Source organism: Bufo bufo, chromosome 2 (assembly GCF_905171765.1).
Source record: "Bufo bufo chromosome 2, aBufBuf1.1, whole genome shotgun sequence".
Classification (NCBI taxonomy): Eukaryota; Metazoa; Chordata; class Amphibia; order Anura; family Bufonidae; genus Bufo; species Bufo bufo.
The window spans coordinates 517,720,700-517,739,419 of NC_053390.1; the positions used below are offsets into that span (position 1 = coordinate 517,720,700).

General features: G+C 42.3%; 1 protein-coding gene across 3 annotated transcripts in view; it reads right to left on the reverse strand.

Annotated features, from left to right (window-relative positions):
• Positions 1 to 18,720, reverse strand: part of CSGALNACT1 (chondroitin sulfate N-acetylgalactosaminyltransferase 1) — a 418,621-nt gene that overhangs the window by 137,849 nt on the left and 262,052 nt on the right. The window lies entirely within an intron of this gene.

Consider the following 18,720-nt stretch of genomic DNA (forward strand, 5'->3'; position numbering starts at 1 on the left):
ACGGACCACAAGAATCTGACCTACCTTTCTGAGGCCAAGAGATTGACACCACGTCAGGCCAGATGGGCTCTGTTCTTGTCACGTTTTAATTACGTGGTCTCCTACCTACCCGGTTCCAAGAACATCAGGGCGGATGCCTTATCACGGCAGTACTCCGAGCTGTCCAGGGAGGAGTCGATTCCGACTTCGGTCATACCTCCGAATCAGATCCTGGCCGCCATTCGCACCAGCCTGACCTCTCCCCTGGGTGAGCAGATTTTGGCGGCTCAATCTGGTGCTCCCTCTGGGAGACCCAACGGCAGATGTTTTGTGCCTGAGGAGTTGCGCACTCGGTTGTTGCGAACCTACCATAACTCCAAGACCGCGGGGCATCCTGGAAAGAATCAGCTGTCCTGGGCTGTTTCACGTCTGTTCTGGTGGCCTTCCCTACGTTCCGACATCGCCGCATATGTAGCGGCATGCTCCGTTTGTGCCCAGAGTAAGTCCCCTCGGCACCTTCCGTTGGGCCTTCTGCAACCCATAGCCACCGGGGAGCGCCCATGGTCACACCTGGGGATGGATTTCATTGTGGACCTCCCTGCATCCCGAGGCCATACGGTCATTCTCATGATTGTGGATCGGTTTTCCAAAATGTGCCACTGTGTTCCTCTCAAGAAGTTACCCTCTGCACAAGAGTTGGCCACGATTTTTGCCAGGGAGGTCTTCCGGTTGCACGGTTTGCCTAAGGAGATTGTGTCAGATCGGGGGAGTCAGTTTGTGTCCAGGTTCTGGCGCGCCTTTTGCTCCCAGTTGGGGATTCATCTCTCCTTCTCCTCGGCCTACCACCCTCAGTCCAATGGGGCCGCAGAACGATCCAATCAGGCCTTGGAGCAATTCCTTCGTTGCTATGTCTCCGATCACCAAGACAATTGGGTTGACCTCCTGCCTTGGGCTGAGTTTGCCAGGAACACGGCGGTGAACTCTTCCTCTGGGACGTCTCCCTTCATGGCCAATTATGGGTTCCAACCTGCCGTGTTACCGGAGGTATTCTCTCCCCAGGATATTCCGGCTGTGGAGGATCACCTTTCCGTCCTACGTGCTTCTTGGGTACAGATCCAGAAGTCTCTTGAGGTCTCTGCGCAGCGCCAGAGACTCCAGGCTGATCGCAGACGAGCGCCTGCTCCTTCCTACCAGGTCGGAGACCGTGTATGGTTGTCCACCCGCAACCTCAACCTTCGAGTGCCCACTCCCAAGCTGGCGCCTCGCTTTGTTGGTCCCTTCCGAGTGCTTCGCAGGGTAAACCCGGTAGCCTATGCCCTTGCGCTTCCTCCTGGCATGCGGATCTCCAACGTGTTTCATGTCTCCCTGTTGAAGCCACTGGTGTGTAATCGTTTCACTTCCTCGGTTCCTCGGCCTCGTCCGGTCCAAGTGGGCAATCGTGAGGAATATGAGGTGAGCAATATCCTGGACTCACGCCTGGTCCGCGGTCGGTTGCAGTTTTTGGTCCATTGGCGTGGTTATGGTCCAGAGGAGCGTTCCTGGGTTCCCTCCGCAGATGTCCATGCTCCTGCCTTGCTCCGAGCCTTCCACGCACGCTTCCCTCAGAAACCGTTTTGTGCTCCGCGGAGGACGGGCCCTTGAGGGGGAGGTACTGTCATGGTCTTACCTGCTTGCTGCTCTCCTTCGTTTGACATGTGCTGGCGGCCATCTTGGTTTCTGGGTTTCTTGTAGCCTTCCACCCTGCGGCTCCTCCTTCCCCTGGGAGGAGCTGGATGCCTAGCTCATATATATAGGAGGTCTGTGGCTTCAGTTCCTTGCTTGGTCCTCTTGTGTTCACATGCTTCTAAGACTGCTGCTGCTTCTGGTTCCTGATCCTGGCTTCGTCTGACTACCCTGCTGGTTCCTGATCCTGGCTTCGTCTGACTACCCTGCTGGTTCCTGATCCTGGCTTCGTCTGACTACCCTGCTGGTTCCTGATCCTGGCTTCGTCTGACTACCCTTCTGGTTCCTGACCTCTGGCTTCGCAAAGACTCTGCTCGGTTTCACCATCCGTTTGGACTTTTGCTTTACAGCTTTATTTTCAATAAAGCCTTCTTATTTTCACTTATCTCTTGTTGTACGTCTGGTTCATGGTTCCGTGACAGAAATAAACGGAAAATAAATGATAAAATTCAATAATCTGGTAGTCTTGATTATCTGCTGTGGATATACAGTCAGGTCCATAAATATTGGGACATCGACACAATTCTAACATTTTTGACTCTATACACCGCCACAATGGATTTGAAATGAAATGAACAAGGTGTGCTTTAACTGCAGGCTGTCAGCTTTAATTTGAGGGTATTTACATCCAAATCAGGTGAACGGTGTAGGAATTGTAACAGTTTGCATATGTGCCTCCCACTTGTTAAGGGACCTAAAGTAATGGGACAATTGGCTTCTTAGCTGTTCCGTGGCCAGGTGTGTGTTTTTCCCTCATTATCCCAATTACAATGAGCAGATAAAAGGTACAGAGTTCATTTCAAGTGTGTTATTTGCATTTGGAATCTGTTGCTGTCAACTCTCAAGATGAGATCCAAAGAGCTGTCACTATCAGTGAAGCAAGTCATCATTAGGCTGAAAAAACAAAACAAACCCATCAGAGAGATAGCAAAAACATTAGGCGTGGCCAAAACAACTGTTTGGAACATTCTTAAAAAGAAGGAACGCATCGGTGAGCTCAGCAACACCAAAAGACCCGGAAGACCATGGAAAACAACTGTGGTGGATGACCAAAGAATTCTTTCCCTGGTGAAGAAAACACCCTTCACAACAGTTGGCCAGATCAAGAACACTCTCCAGGAGGTAGGTGTATGTGTGTCAAAGTCAACAATCAAGAGAAGACTTCACCAGAGTGAATACAGAGGGTTCACCACAAGATGTAAACCATTGGTGAGCCTCAAAAACAGGAAGGCCAGATTAGAGTTTGCCAAAAAAAACTTCACAGTTCTGGAACAACATCCTATAGACAGATGAGACCAAGATCAACTTGTACCAGAGTGATGGGAAGAGAAGAGTATGGAGAAGGAATGGAACTGCTCATGATCCTAAGCATACCACCTCATCAGTGAAGCATGGTGGTGATAGTGTCATGGCGTGGGCATGTATGGCTGCGAATGGCACTGGTTCTCTTGTATTTATTGATGATGTGACTGCTAACAAAAGCAGCAGGATGAATTCTGAAGTGTTTCGGGCAATATTATCTGCTCATATTCAGCCAAATGCTTCAGAACTCATTGGACAGCGCTTCACAGTGCAGATGGACAATGACCCAAAGCATACTGCAAAAGCAACCAAAGAGTTTTTTAAGGGAAAGAAGTGGAATGCTATGCAATGGCCAAGTCAATCACCTGACCTGAATCCGATTGAGCATGCATTTCACTTGCTGAAGACAAAACTGAAGGGAAAATGCCCCAAGAACAAGCAGGAATGCAGTAGAGGCCTGGCAGAGCATCACCAGGGATGAAACCTAGTGTCTGGTGATGTCTATGCGTTCCAGACTTCAGGCTGTAATTGACTGCAAAGGATTTGCAACCAAGTATTAAAAAGTGAAAGTTTGATTTATGCTTATTATTCTGTCCCATTACTTTTGGTCCCTTAACAAGTGGGAGGCACATATGCAAACGGTTGTAATTCCTACACCGTTCACCTGATTTGGATGTAAATACCCTCAAATTAAAGCTGACAGTCTGCAGTTAAAGCACATCTTGTTCGTTTCATTTCAAATCCATTGTGGTGGTGTATAGAGTCAAAAATGTTAGAATTGTGTCGATGTCCCAATATTTATGGACCTGGCTATGTCTTTATATTAGGTAACTGCCATAAGGCTATGCTCATACAGCACGGTTTCTACGTGTCTTTTTTAAAAATCTAAAAACAAGATTGGTTCACAAAAGAGAAGACATATATCATCCCTGTACATTCCCCCTTCTTTGGGACACACACAGCAGCAATATCAAAATTGCACATTGTGGTTCCAGCCTAAGGGTCCCTGTACACAGTCAGGAGAGTGGATGGACGCTACAGAAAGGCAATCAGCATTCCTTTTGCTCCATTTATATGGAGCAATTATTGGCACTGTACAAGCATTAATGCGATCATTTGGGCACACAGTTTCTTTTATTGTTGGCACTACACTACATCATCAGTCATACAAGGAATTTTAATGGTGTGGTTGCTCATTTGTTGGGTGATCGATTGTATGGTTTTACATTAATAATCGGTGTGTGCGTTACTTATCCTTGGCTCGTGTAAAAGGACCCAAGTGTTGAATCAAATTTTAAGGGCGTGGTTTCATTGTGCAGTAAGAAAAGAAGACAACAAACACATAAAAGGTACAGTATATATTACTTGTAATCAATGGGTTTTGTTAAGCTCTAAACAGGACTAATTGCAGGTTGTTAGAATGATGAAAATTAACAGCTGCAGGCTAATTTTAAGTAATTACACACCTTTCAATAAAAAAATGCCACCTGCACAAAATGGTATGTGAAAAAAAGAACCTGATATAAACAATATCCCATCTGCGCTCCATTTAAAACTCTACAGAGTTAGGCTACTTTCACACTAGCGTTCAGAGAGGATCCGTCTGATGTCTGCACAGACGGATCCGCTCCTGTAATGCAGACGTTTGGATCCGTTCAGAACGGATCCGTCTGCTTTATAGTTCAGAAAAAATTCTAAGTGTGAAAGTTAGTCAGACGGATCCGTCCAGACTTTACATTGAAAGTCAATGGGGACGGATCCGTTTGAAAATTGAGCCATATTGTGTCATCTTCAAACGGATCCGTCCCCATTGACTTACATTGTAAGTCTGGACGGATCCGTTTGCCTCCGCACGGCCAGGCGGACACCCGAACGGTGTCCGCCTGCTGAGCGGAGCGGAGGCTGAACGCTGCCAGACTGATGCATTCTGAGCGGATCCGCGTCCACTCAGAATGCATTGGTAGCTGGACGGATGCGTTCGGGGCCACTTGTGAGACCCTCCTTCAAACAGAGCTCACAAGCGGAGCCCCGAACGCTAGTGTGAAAGTAGCCTTAGGATAAACATGTCTGGTTTGGTGAACAGAAGTTGATGATGTGTAAGGTACTGGCCAATTGTGGTACTCTTTCACTTCAGATCAACAGTGCTTAAGGGAGCAAGTGAAGGGTCTTCAATCGTATGTGACAATACTGGTCAGTCTTCTTCATAAACACACAACAGCTTGCTCAAAACTGATGGTCATCCGCCATTAGCTGTCATCTAAATTTTCTGCAGTTCACATCTTATCTTTGCATTATAGCTTTACTTAGTACAATTTGTTGCTTTTTGAATATTTTTCATTATGGCCTTCCTTTTCAGAGCAAAGTCAGCTTTCACAATTATTTTAACCAATCGCTATTAGTGTTTTTAACAAGATTTAATCTTCTCTCAGTAGAACATTAACCCAATTACTTTACTTTATAATGGTAAGATGATCCATTCATTTCATAAAATGTTTGACTATAAATCTCCAGTCAGTTAAGAACCCACTAGATTTGTGGCCATTCAGTTCTACCGCAGTGGCATATGGCACACAGAGTCTGAACTTCAGTTCCACAGGTACTCCATTTGCCACAGTATGACATGGCGTCTTAAAGGAAATGTATCATCACAAAATAACCTATTGTTTACATAATTTTCTTGTTTAACATATTTTAAAAGAATTATTGGTGATGTTATTCTTAATTTTTTATGTAAATATCTATATTTAACCACTTCCCATCTGGGCCCTTTGCCCCCTTCCTGACCAGGCCAAATTTTGCAAAACTGACATATCTCACTTTATGTGGTAATAACTTTGGAACGCCTTTATTTATCCAAGTCATTCAGAGATTGTTTTCTCGTGACACATTGTACTTCATGATAGTCATAAATTTGAGTCAAAATATTTCACCTTTATTTATGAAAAAATCCCAAATTTACCCAAAAATTTGAAAAATTCGCAATTTTCTAAATTTCAATTTCTCTGCTTTTAAAACAGAAAGTGATACCTCATAAAATATTTATTATTTAACATTCCCCATATGTCTACTTATGTTGGCATCATTTTGGAAATGTCATTTTATTTTTTTTAGGACGTTAGAAGGCTTAGAAGTTTAGAAGCAATTCTTCAAATTTGTAAGAAAATTGCCAAACCCACTTTATAAGGACCAGTTCAGGTCTGAAGTCACTTTGTGGGGCCTACATAGTGGATACCCCCATAAATGACCCCATTGTAGAAACTACACCCCTCAAGGTATTCAAAACCGATTTTACAAACTTTGTTAACCCTTTAGGCGTTCCACAAGAATTAAAGGAAAATGGAGATCAAATTTTTAAATTTCACTTTTTTGGCAGATTTTCCATTTAATAAATTTTTTCTTTAACACATCGATGGTTAACAGCCAAACAAAACTCATATTTATTACCCAGATTCTGCGGTTTACAGAAACACCCCACATGTGGTCGTAAACTGCTGTATGGGCACACGGCAGGGCGCAGAAGATAAGGAACTCCACATGGTTTTTAGATGCCATGTCCCATTGAAGCCCCCTGATGCACCCTTACAGTAGAAACTCCCAAGAAGTGACCCCATTTTGGAAACTAGGGGATAAGGTGCCAGTTTTATTAGTACTATTTTTGGGTACATATGATTTTTTGATCATTCATTATAACACTTTATGGGGCAAGGTGACCAAAAAATTGGTTGTTTTAGCACAGTTTCTATTTATTTATTTTTACAGCGTTCACCTGAGGGTTCAGTCAAGTGACATTTTTATAGAGCAGATTGTTACGGACGTGGCGATACCTAATATGTATACTTTTTCTCATTTATTAAAGTTTTACACAATAATAGCATTTTTGAAACCAAAAAAATTATGTTTTAATGTGTCCATGTTCTGAGAGCTATAGTTTTTTTTATTTTTTGAGAGATTTTCTTATGTAGGGGCTCATTTTTTGCGGGATGAGGTGACGGTTTTATTGGTACTATTTTGTGGGACATACGTGTTTTTGATCACTTGGTGTTGCACCTTTTGTGATGCAAGGTGACAAAAATTGCTTGTTTTGACACAGTTTTTTTTTTTGTTTTTTTTTACGGTGTTCACCCGAGGGGTTAGGTCATGTGATATTTTTATAGAGCTGGTTTTTACGGACGCGGCAATACCTAATATGTATACTTTTTTTTATTTGTTTCACTTTAACACAATAATAGCATTTTTTGAAACCAAAAAAATGATGTTTTAGTGTCTCCATGTTCTAAGAGCTATAGTTTTTTTATTTTTTGAGAGATTTTCTTATGTAGGGGCTCATTTTTTGCGGGATGAGGTGACGGTTTTATTGGTACCATTTGTGGGACATACGCGTTTTTGATCACTTGGTGTTGCACCTTTTGTGATGCAAGTGACAAAAATTGCTTGTTTTGACACAGTTTTTTTTATTTATTTTTTACGGTGTTCACCCGAGGGGTTAGGTCATGTGATATTTTTTATAGAGCTGGTTTTTACGGACGCGGCAATACTAAATATGTCTATTTTATTTTATTTTTTTTATTTTTATTTTTTTTTTATTCCTTACTTGGGATTTTTTTTTTTTTTACATGTGAAACTTTTTTTTATTTTTATTTTTTCAACCCTTTATTTTATTTTTATTTTATTTTACACTTTTCGTCCCCCATAAGGTCATACAAGACCTCTGGGGGACATTTACTTCACTTTTATTTTTTTTTACACTGTTGATTTCTCCTGTAACTGGGGCTGACATAGTAGCCCCAGTTACAGGACAAATGCACCCCTATAGAGGCTGTACAGCAGCAATCCTGCGCTGTACAGCCTCTGAGCAGGCCTGATCGAGGTCTCTGAGAGACCTCACACAGCTCCTGCACTCTCCGGTCACGGCGGTCACATGAGCGCTGTGTCTGCAGCGATCGTGAAGGCAGGGACACCTGGGCACTGTCCCTGCCTTGTCTTAGGGTTGCCCTGCTGTCACTGACAGCGGGCAACCCGATCAGCAGCTGCACGATTAGTGTGCAGCTGCTATTTCTGACAGGACGTTTTAAAACGTGCTGTCAGAAATAGACGTCCACCCATAGGACGTTTATATCCTATGGGCGGACGTGAGGCGGTTAAACAATACTTATAAAATCATGCAGTTTTCCCATTCTAATCCTGCCTGTAATGATATCACCTCTGTGTATAGATAAGACAGGATCCATCATTCACAATAGGCGATTGTCAAATGACCTCTGCACAGTTCACAGATCATGCCTAGAAAACTCTCCCATAGAAGTCAATGAGGTTCCCTCCAGACCACTGTGTTTGTGGCTCTTGTGCAGCTCTTTGTACCTGATGAAGGGGAGTGATTCCCCGAAACGTGTTGTATCGCTGCAATAAAAGATCTTACTCCTGACCCTGGTGACCTGCTGACGGTTATTTTGCGCCGTGGGACCTATTCGTTTTCTACATCTTCTTGGGGATTCCAGGCATCTCCGACAAGAAGATTCCTTTTGATCCCGCGGCTGCAGACCGCCATTTCCAGGTGTTCAGGTCCTTCTGATGAGCTTTCACTAGTGTTGTGCCTATATTTGCACAACCTCACAAGGTGAGCCTTGTAATTTATTATTCTTTTATTCATTGTTTCTCGCAGAATTACCCTATGGTGCGCACATCTGTTTAATTACAGTACAAACCAAGCCTGCTATATCGTATTCTGTGGCTCTTGTGACTGACGTAAAGCAATTCTATTAATGCTTTCTAAATGCCGTTAAGAACAGCTCAGACAAGATGGCTACCCCCATAATCATGTTCAGGAAATAGAATAAATAAATCTGCAATCACATAATAAAAACAGACTAGAAAAAAATTATATGTGTTGCTACCTGGTTTTAAAGGGGTTATCCAAACCCTAAAGTACCTCCCCAAATACCTGGGCCCCTCACACAGGTTGTACTTACCTGGATCCCTGGCACCCGCATCACTTCTGATGCCCGCATGGCCTCCGCTGCATCTCCCCATCATGCAGATGAAAACGATCTGGCATGGGGGAAGGGGATCAGGAGGGTTGGTCAGCCAATAGCAGGCTGCGACGGGAACCAGCCTCCCTAGCATCACCCGCAATTCTAGGGAGGCTTGTTCCTGTTGCGGCCTGCTATTGGCTGCTGCCCCTGTCACCCGGGTGCCGGGGAGTCAGGTAAGTATAACCCGTGTGAGAGGCCCGTGCGTTTGGAGAGGCATTTTAGGGGTTGGATAACCTCTTTAACTGCAAGTAAAATTTTTGATAACACATTTTCATTAAAGGGCCAGCATGCACATCCAAATTCTGCCCCAGCCTATGAGCGGCTGCCCAAGGGTATTTAAGACACCTTACCCAGTGGGAGGGTGCAGGAGCTTTAGGTTTTCTACGTAGTCTCTAGTAACCAGCAAAGGTGTTTTCTGTGTCTGACCGCCCCTGTACCGCACTCCATCCTGACTACCGACTCTGACTTCTAGCCACCTGCCCTGATCTTCTTGCCCTACTGCTGTCTGCCATGACCTCGGACTTGTCTTACACATACCTTAATTCTTTGCCTGCCCTGACCTTGGCCCATCTCCACGCTTATTGCCTGATCCTTCTGTGTTTTATGCTCGTGTCTCTGACCCCATGGGTCATCCGTCAACCACACAGAGATAGAGGCCTGGTGGTTCCTCCACAGCGAAGTCTGGATTCTTGTATAGGGGTTAAAGGGTAAATATTGCAGGACTGCCAGAATAATTTCCTTAGAGTTAGCCCAAAAACAAAACCAGTTGGTTGGTAGATTGGGTCCACACCCTATGCCCTTAACAAAAGGTTTCACAAAAACGCATACTTAAAAAACAAAACGGACACAAACATATTTAAATATATGCACACCTGGTTCAAGTACATTTCTTATCACTTTTCATAAAAGCGAAACACTCTAAAACCATTTAACAAGTAAAGGTTCGATACAAGTGCCAAGAATACTAATATCCAGACCTATCCAATATATCGGGGATAGGCGATAATTGTGCCAGTTCCTCTATATAGACAAACAATAGTTACAGAGAAAGCATGCATAACATAAGAGGGTGTTCAAATGTGATTTAAGTGTTTGGGACAAGTTGATAGCTTTCACTTGAAAATGTCAGATTGAATTTACACCAAGTTGATCATCACACATTACAAGTCAGACAGTAATTTTCATACTGAATGAAGCAACAGAAAAGGTAGCAATGAAAGGTTGGAAGAGATATCCTCACCCTTCTCAGTTCAGAAGACAGACATTGCATGAGAAGATGCAATTATTTCCTATAATGTCATAGATCACAAGAAAAGAAGTTGTACTGAATAATAAATTAAGTAAAATCTACTATTAAAATGGAAAACAAGAAGGTCTTCTGTGCTACAATGAAGGCAGTTTCTGCATGGCTAAACTGAAATAAGGTAAAAATGTCTCAGTCACTCCATTACTTTTTCATACTGCATGACTAAACCCAATCTTTGATTAGGGGCATTTGGCAATAATTACTTGCTCAGACTCACATGGGTCCTGATGCCTAAGGAGTTTTCTGCCCTGTAAGTAGGCACCACCATTATAAATGCCATACTGTGGAAGGGGCAACGGAAGAGGTTATGCTTCGGCGCAAAATCATAGATGGAGACGGTCTTATTAGATAAATTCTTCTTTTTTTAATTAAAGGAAGTGCATAAGTAGAAAACAACACGTTTCGGGGATTAACACTTCCCCTTCATCAGGTTTCACAATAATATTGTGTATACAATAAATAAATGTGTATTTATAGATAAAAAACACAAAAAAACGCTAAAAAGACGTACCTAAGGGCCACCCACTAAGGGAGGGGCTGTCCCCAGGTGTCATCCAAGAGGCAGAATCCACTTTGCAGATAAAATCACTAATGCATACATGGAATGGATTTATGTATTCATATATACACTGCGTGCAGAATTATTAGGCAAATGAGTATTTTTGACCACATCATCCTCTTTATGCATGTTGTCTTACTCCAAGCTGTATAGGCTCGAAAGCCTACTACCGATTAAGCATATTAGGTGATGTGCATCTCTGTAATGAGAAGGGGTGTGGTCTAATGACATCAACACCCTATATTAGGTGTGCATAATTATTAGGCAACATCCTTTCCTATGGCAAAATGGGTCAAAAGAAGGACTTGACAGGCTCAGAAAAGTCAAAAATAGTGAGATATCTTGCAGAGGGATGCAGCACTCTTAAAATTGCAAAGCTTCTGAAGCGTGATCATCGAGCAATCAAGCGTTTCATTCAAAATAGTCAACAGGGTCGCAAGAAGCGTGTGGAAAAACCAAGGCGCAAAATAACTGCCCATGAACTGAGAAAAGTCAAGCGTGCAGCTGCCAAGATGCCACTTGCCACCAGTTTGGCCATATTTCAGAGCTGCAACATCACTGGAGTGCCCAAAAGCACAAGGTGTGCAATACTCAGAGACATGGCCAAGGTAAGAAAGGCTGAAAGACGACCACCACTGAACAAGACACACAAGCTGAAACGTCAAGACTGGGCCAAGAAATATCTCAAGACTGATTTTTCTAAGGTTTTATGGACTGATGAAATGAGAGTGAGTCTTGATGGGCCAGATGGATGGGCCCGTGGCTGGATTGGTAAAGGGCAGAGAGCTCCAGTCCGACTCAGACGCCAGCAAGGTGGAGGTGGAGTACTGGTTTGGGCTGGTATCATCAAATATGAGCTTGTGGGGCCTTTTCGGGTTGAGGATGGAGTCAAGCTCAACTCCCAGTCCTACTGCCAAGTTTCTGGAAGACACTTTCTTCAAGCAGTGGTACAGGAAGAAGTCTGCATCCTTCAAGAAAAACATGATTTTCATGCAGGACAATGCTCCATCACACGCGTCCAAGTACTCCACAGCGTGGCTGGCAAGAAAGGGTATAAAAGAAGAAAATCTAATGACATGGCCTCCTTGTTCACCTGATCTGAACCCCATTGAGAACCTGTGGTCCATCATCAAATGTGAGATTTACAAGGAGGGAAAACAGTACACCTCTCTGAACAGTGTCTGGGAGGCTGTGGTTGCTGCTGCACGCAATGTTGATGGTGAACAGATCAAAACACTGACAGAATCCATGGATGGCAGGCTTTTGAGTGTCCTTGCAAAGAAAGGTGGCTATATTGGTCACTGATTTGTTTTTGTTTTGTTTTTGAATGTCAGAAATGTATATTTGTGAATGTTGAGATGTTATATTGGTTTCACTGGTAAAAATAAATAATTGAAATGGGTATATATTTGTTTTTTGTTAAGTTGCCTAATAATTATGCACAGTAATAGTCACCTGCACACACAGATATCCCCCTAAAATAGCTAAAACTAAAAACAAAACAAAAAACTACTTCCAAAAATATTCAGCTTTGATATTAATGAGTTTTTTGGGTTCAGGTTGTTGTTCAATAATAAAATTAATCCTCAAAAATACAACTTGCCTAATATTTCTGCACTCCCTGTAAAGTAGTCACATTGGTTCTTGCTTAAAAACGAGCGTTGTAAAAATAAAATACATTAAAAATGAGAATCACATGACACTTTTTTACACATCCGTCACGTGACCGCAAGATGAGCGGTCACGTGACATGAATATTAATGAGGAAGGCGGGAAGAGGAAATCCTCAAGTGGCTGGTATTTTTGCATATTAAAGGGAGGGGGAAGCCAAACACTACGGGCTGCAGTAGTTTTCAGATACTGGCGATGTCAGTGAGTTAGCGCGCCTGCAAGTGACGGAGTGGTCATGTGATCACAACATCGCGATCACGTGACTCGTTGCCTTAGGAACGGGGACGCTGATTCCTCTAGATTGGAGTTTCATACTCCACTACTTACCCCAGGGAAACTTACCTCTCATTAACAACCATCTTCCCAGAAGATATAATGACAGGATGTGGACCACTAAATTTACCACCCACCCAGTTTTCCATTCATTCTCATTCCACTTCTTCACTTCCAGGCTTTCCACTCCATCAACCTCCTCAGATGTGGAAGCCGACTCGCTCCTCACTATACACGCCTGTACATCTCTAGTATTTCTTTCGGATCCAGACTGTTCGGAACCGGTTCCAACATCACCTAATTGTCCATCTCCAACTCAATCCAATACTAATAATCATCGCCCTAATACGATTCACTCTGACACCAATTTGGCTGAAGATTTTTTCTCTAGCAGGCGCTTCCACATCCATCTCTTTTTTAGCCCTACCCCCTCTCATCCATCCCACGGCCGCATATCCGATTCTTAAAAGTCCCAAAACAACCACGATCACTCATTTTTTTCACCCACTGGGCCGCAAACCAACCAAAAGAAAAAAATAAGAAGAGGTTGTAGAGCAGGCAAAAGCAAAAAGAAAAATCAAACCCCCCTGTGTAAAAAATTCTGGAAATACAGATGACTGTCAGGACTCCTTTGGTATCTTCAATCTATCCACATACATTTTGAAAAAAACTGAAATTTTTGTGCTGTCTAAGAGTTTATCCTTTTTCCCTTTTTTTTCCCTTAAAATAAAATCAATGAATTTGACCTCTTTTTAGATCTCAACCATTTCATTAAAAAACTCACTTTAAAAAGGCATTTAAAAATTCTGGAGAACTCTGCAAGAAGATTACCATTAGAAAAGTCTGTTACTATATCACCCAATGAGGAAGTTATTAAAGCGATCCCCTCAGGACTTAAACCACTGTCCAGCTTCTATCCTATTCATCACAAGGGTAACTTTTTGGATACGTTCTATTCTTCAGTCTCCAACGACTTCAGACAGATCAACCAAGAAGTTCATCACAAACATAATCTCAAACCATTTGAAAAAGCGGCCCTTAAAGATCTACAATCAAATACGAACATTATAATAAGAAATGCGGACAAATGGGGTGGTATTGTCATCGAAAATAGAGAAGATTATATAAAAGAGGCTTTAAATATACTATCAGATGAGAACTATTACTTGCCCCTACCCTGCGATCCATCAATATAAGATAGAGAAGAATTTAGTAGACTGATTAAGTCAGCCTTAACCTGTTAGGGACATATGACGTACCGGTAAGTCATGATGTCTTGGTACTTAAGGACACATGACGTGTATTTCCGATCACTGCCGCGCGGCGGGCGGTGATCGGAACTGGGTGCCTGCTGAAATCAATCAGCAGGCACCCTGGGACAATGCGCGGGGGGTCCAATTCAGACCTGGGGTTTGCTGCGTTTCCGGGTGGTTCGGGCGGCGACTGCAGTGGCTATCGGATCCCCGTGCTGCTGTGACTGGGACCCGATAGCAGGGAAGGCAGCGCGATGCCTTCCTTAGGCATCGGCGCTACCTTCCAGTGAAGAGCCTGTGAGATCCAGCCCCCTGGATCTCACAGGCAGGAAGCTGTAAAATGGAAAATCTGCCAAAAAAATGAAATTTTTAAATGTTATCTCTATTTTCCATTAATTGTTATGGAACACCTAAAGGGTTAACAGAGTTTGTAAAATCAGTTTTGAATACCTTGAGGGGTGTAGTTTCTAGAATGGGGTCATTTTGGGTGGGTTTCTATTATGTAAGCCTCACAAAGTGACTTCAGAACCTAAAATGGTCCCTTAAAAAGTGGGTTTTTGAAAATTTCAGAAACATTTCAAGATTTGCTTCTAAACTTCTAAGCCTTGTAACATCCCCAAAAAATAAAATGTCATTCCCAAAATGATCCAAACATGAAGTAAAGTATACCACATGTAAAGTAATAACTATTTTTGTAGGTATTACTATGTATTATAGAAGTAGAGAAATTGAAACTTGGAAATGTACTAATTTTTCCTAATTTTTTGTAAATTTGGTATTTTTTTATAAATAAAAATGATTTTTTTTTTTTACTCCATTTTACCAGTGTCATGAAGTACAATATGTGAAGAAAAAACAATCTCAGAATGGCCTGGATAAGTCAAAGCGTTTTAAAGTTATCACCACCTGGCTTTTAAGGTGAAAATTAGCCCGGTCCTTAAGGGGTTAAGCAAAAAAAGAGAAGGAATATGTCCTCGTGAAAGATGCAACATTAGCTACCTTCTATCACCTCCCTAAATTTCATAAGGACATAAAAAATCCTCCCAGCAGACCTATTATCTCTGGGGTCTCCTCCCTCACCAGAAATCTGTCTCACTACATTGATATTCACCTCCAAAAATACGTCCTTAATCTAAAATCCTATCTAAGGGACTCCACATCCCTGATTACATCACTAAAAGATATACAATGGAGGGGCAGTTTTGGCTCACCCTAGACTTCTCTGCTCTCTATACCAACATATCTCATGACCTAGGGCTAAAATGTACAGTATATCCACCTTTTTAGACAATGACCAAGAAATGCCCATCCAGCAAAAATCCTTCATCATTAAAGGCATAGAGTTCATTATCACTCACAATATTTTCATATTTCAATATCAAATCTATAAGCAGATACGGGGGACCGCCAATCTGTTTATGGGAGTCTTCGAGGAAACCTTCAAATACCAAACAAAATTCTGGTCCGAAAATATTATTTCTTTTAGAAGGTACATCGATGACCTCATTTTCATTTGGAACGGTGACCAAACATCGATAGAGGATTTTATTTCCCAGCTCAACACCAATAACTGGGGCATCTCTTTTACAGGGGCACATGATAGAAAGAAAATAGAATTCCTGGACCTAGAGATTTTCACTCAAAACAATTAAATCATGATACGCACCTTTTTAAAAAAGGTTGATAGCAATAGCTATCTGGATTTTGGTAGGACACATTATAGAAAATGGAAGTCGAATGTTCCATTCAGCCAATTTAAACGACTCTGACGAAATTGTACACTTTACACAGATTTCATCGAACAATGTGATACGCTCACCTCCAGGTTCAACCAGAAGGGGTACTCAGGAAGCATTATCTTGGGCGCTAGAGAAAAAGCTGCTGGAGTCACTCAATTGGAATGTCTCGCTCCAGCACAAAAGCAAAGGGGAAATATTGATATCAATTCCTATTGCTACAATTTCGTCACAACCTATAATCAGAATCATAGTGCTATAAAATCTCTTTTGGGGAAACATTGGCATATCCTGAAAAGGGATCCCATCCTCAGTCAAATCCTCCCAGGGACCCCCCCTCCCCCCCGTCCCCCCGTCTAACTTACAGAAGAGCAAGGACTTTGAAAAATATTTTGGCACCCAGTAAAGTAAGATCGGCCACAAGCTCCACTAATGACCCGGTGCCAGGGCCCCTAAAGGTAGCTTTAAATGTGGCCACCAAAGATGTCTGTGCTGTACTATTATTCACCAAAGATCGTCTTTCAATAGCCGAACCACTGGTGAATCCTTCTCAATTTTATACCATCTCAAATGCAATTCTACCCATGTTGTGTATCTACTCGAGTGTCCATGTCATTTGCAATATGTAGGCCGTACTGTCCAAACATTGCGTAATAGATTTAACAAGGATCGATCCAATATTAAGAAGAAATACCTGAAACATAGCGTGTCATGCGGCCGAAGATCATGAGTGCAGCTCTGTTGGCTTTTCTGTGACACCAATCAAACAAATTCCGACACATCTTCAAAAAGATATCCAGTACATCAGACGTCGCGAGATGTATTGGATCTTCAAACTGAAGAGCCTCAATCCCTATGGTCTCAATTAAACGTTTGAAATAAATTTATAAAATCAAATACTGAATACCTTATATTCCCCTTCATATTTATGGTTTGAAATAACTATACAGTTATGGGTACTCCCTATCTCCCATGCTCCTACCCATATTCACAATACCTCCTACTATTAATTTCCTATATGCAATAATTCAAAATGATATGTAATGTTTCTGTGTGTGCCCTTCTATAGGCCATTCCTTCCTAGAAAATAGTATGGGTGCAATATAAGGCCCTAATAATAATTTTCACCATCATTATTATCATCCTTATTGCATTTTTTAACCTTTTTTACCCTTATAATCATTGCAATCATATTTTTTTCAATGTTTTAATCTTTTAAATGTCTTTTTTCTGTATAAATATACTATTCACACCTCTATATTTTATATGTATATTTATATAGGTCCGCAATACTAGCCAAGCCTTAAGGCTATCTATTTAGATTAACTTCATAGTTTGTTTTCATCTGATCTAGGGTTCGTCACCATATCGGCGTCCCCGTTCCTAAGGCAACGAGTCACGTGATCGCGATGTTGCGATCACATGACCACTCCGTCACTTGCAGGCGCGCTCACTGACATCGCCAGTATCTGAAAACTACTGTGCGTGCGCCAAACTGCTGACAGCAGCCCGTATTCACGTCACAGGACGGATGTGTAAAAAAGTGTCATGTGATTCTCATTTTTAATGTAGTTTTTAAGCAAGGATCAATGTGACTACTTATATATGAATACCTAAATCCATTCCATATATGCACTAGTGATTTTATCTACAAAGTGGATTCTGCCTCTTGGATGACACCTGGGGACAGCCCCTCCCTTAGTGGGCGGCCCTCAGGTGCGTCTTTTTGTTTTTTTTTTGTGTTTTTTATATATAAATACACACTTATTTATTGTATACACCATATTGTTGTGAACCTGATGAAGGGGAAGTGTTAATCCCTGAAACGCGTTGTTTTCTATTTATGCGCTTCCTTTAATTAAAAATAGAAGAATTTATCTAATAAGACCGTCTCCACCGGTGATTTTGCGCCGAAGCAGAACCTCTTCCGTTGCAAGTATGCTTTGGGGGACTAGACATCCTATCCAAAAGAAAACTCCGTCTGAGGCTGCAGTCCCGGCGTAAAGGTCTAATTTACACAAGTTTACAGTAGGGTTGTGCCTATATTAGCACAACCCCATAAGGCTACTTTCACACTTGCGTTAGGAGCGGATCCGTCTGGTGTCTGCACAGACGGATCCGCTCCTATAATGCAAACGCTTGCATCCGTTCAGAACGGATCCGTTTGCATAACCATGAAAGTCAATGGGGGACGGATCCGTTTGAAAATTGAGCCATACTGTGTCAACTTCAAACGGATCCGTCCCCATTGACTTCCGGAGGCTGAGCGCTGGCAGGCGGATGCATTCTCAGTGGATCCGCCTCCATTGAGAATGCATCAGGGCTGGACGGCTGCGTTCAGGACCGCTCGTGAGCCCCTTCAAACGGAGCTCACGAGCGGACACCTGAACGCAGGTGTGAAAGTAGCCTAAGGTGAGCCTCCAGATTCCTCACTTCCTTTTTGCATTTGCATGAACATACTACCCTATTGTGCGCCACTTTCTCTCTTTTCTCTATTCCCCTCATGTATTTGAGTGGAATCTAGATACGTCCATTATCAAATATACTGTGGAAGGGGGACCTATAAAAGATTATGTAATGGGGCCCAAGAATGTCAAGTTACGCATCTGGATGTTGTTAAAATTATAAATTGCACAATTAATAAGACAATTTTAAGAAAACAAGAAGGGTGGGTGTCCTTCCACAAATTAAGCAAGTTGTTCCTTTCCCTTCTGGCATGATTGTTTGTAACATAGTTTGTAAGGCTGAAAAAAGACATCTATCCAGTTCAGCCTATTATCCTGCAAAGTTTATGTAGGGGAAGACAGTAGAGGCCAATTTTCTTCATCTTAGGCCTCATGCGCACCACAGTTGCTTTTTGCGTCCACAAAAAAAACGGATGCGGCATCCG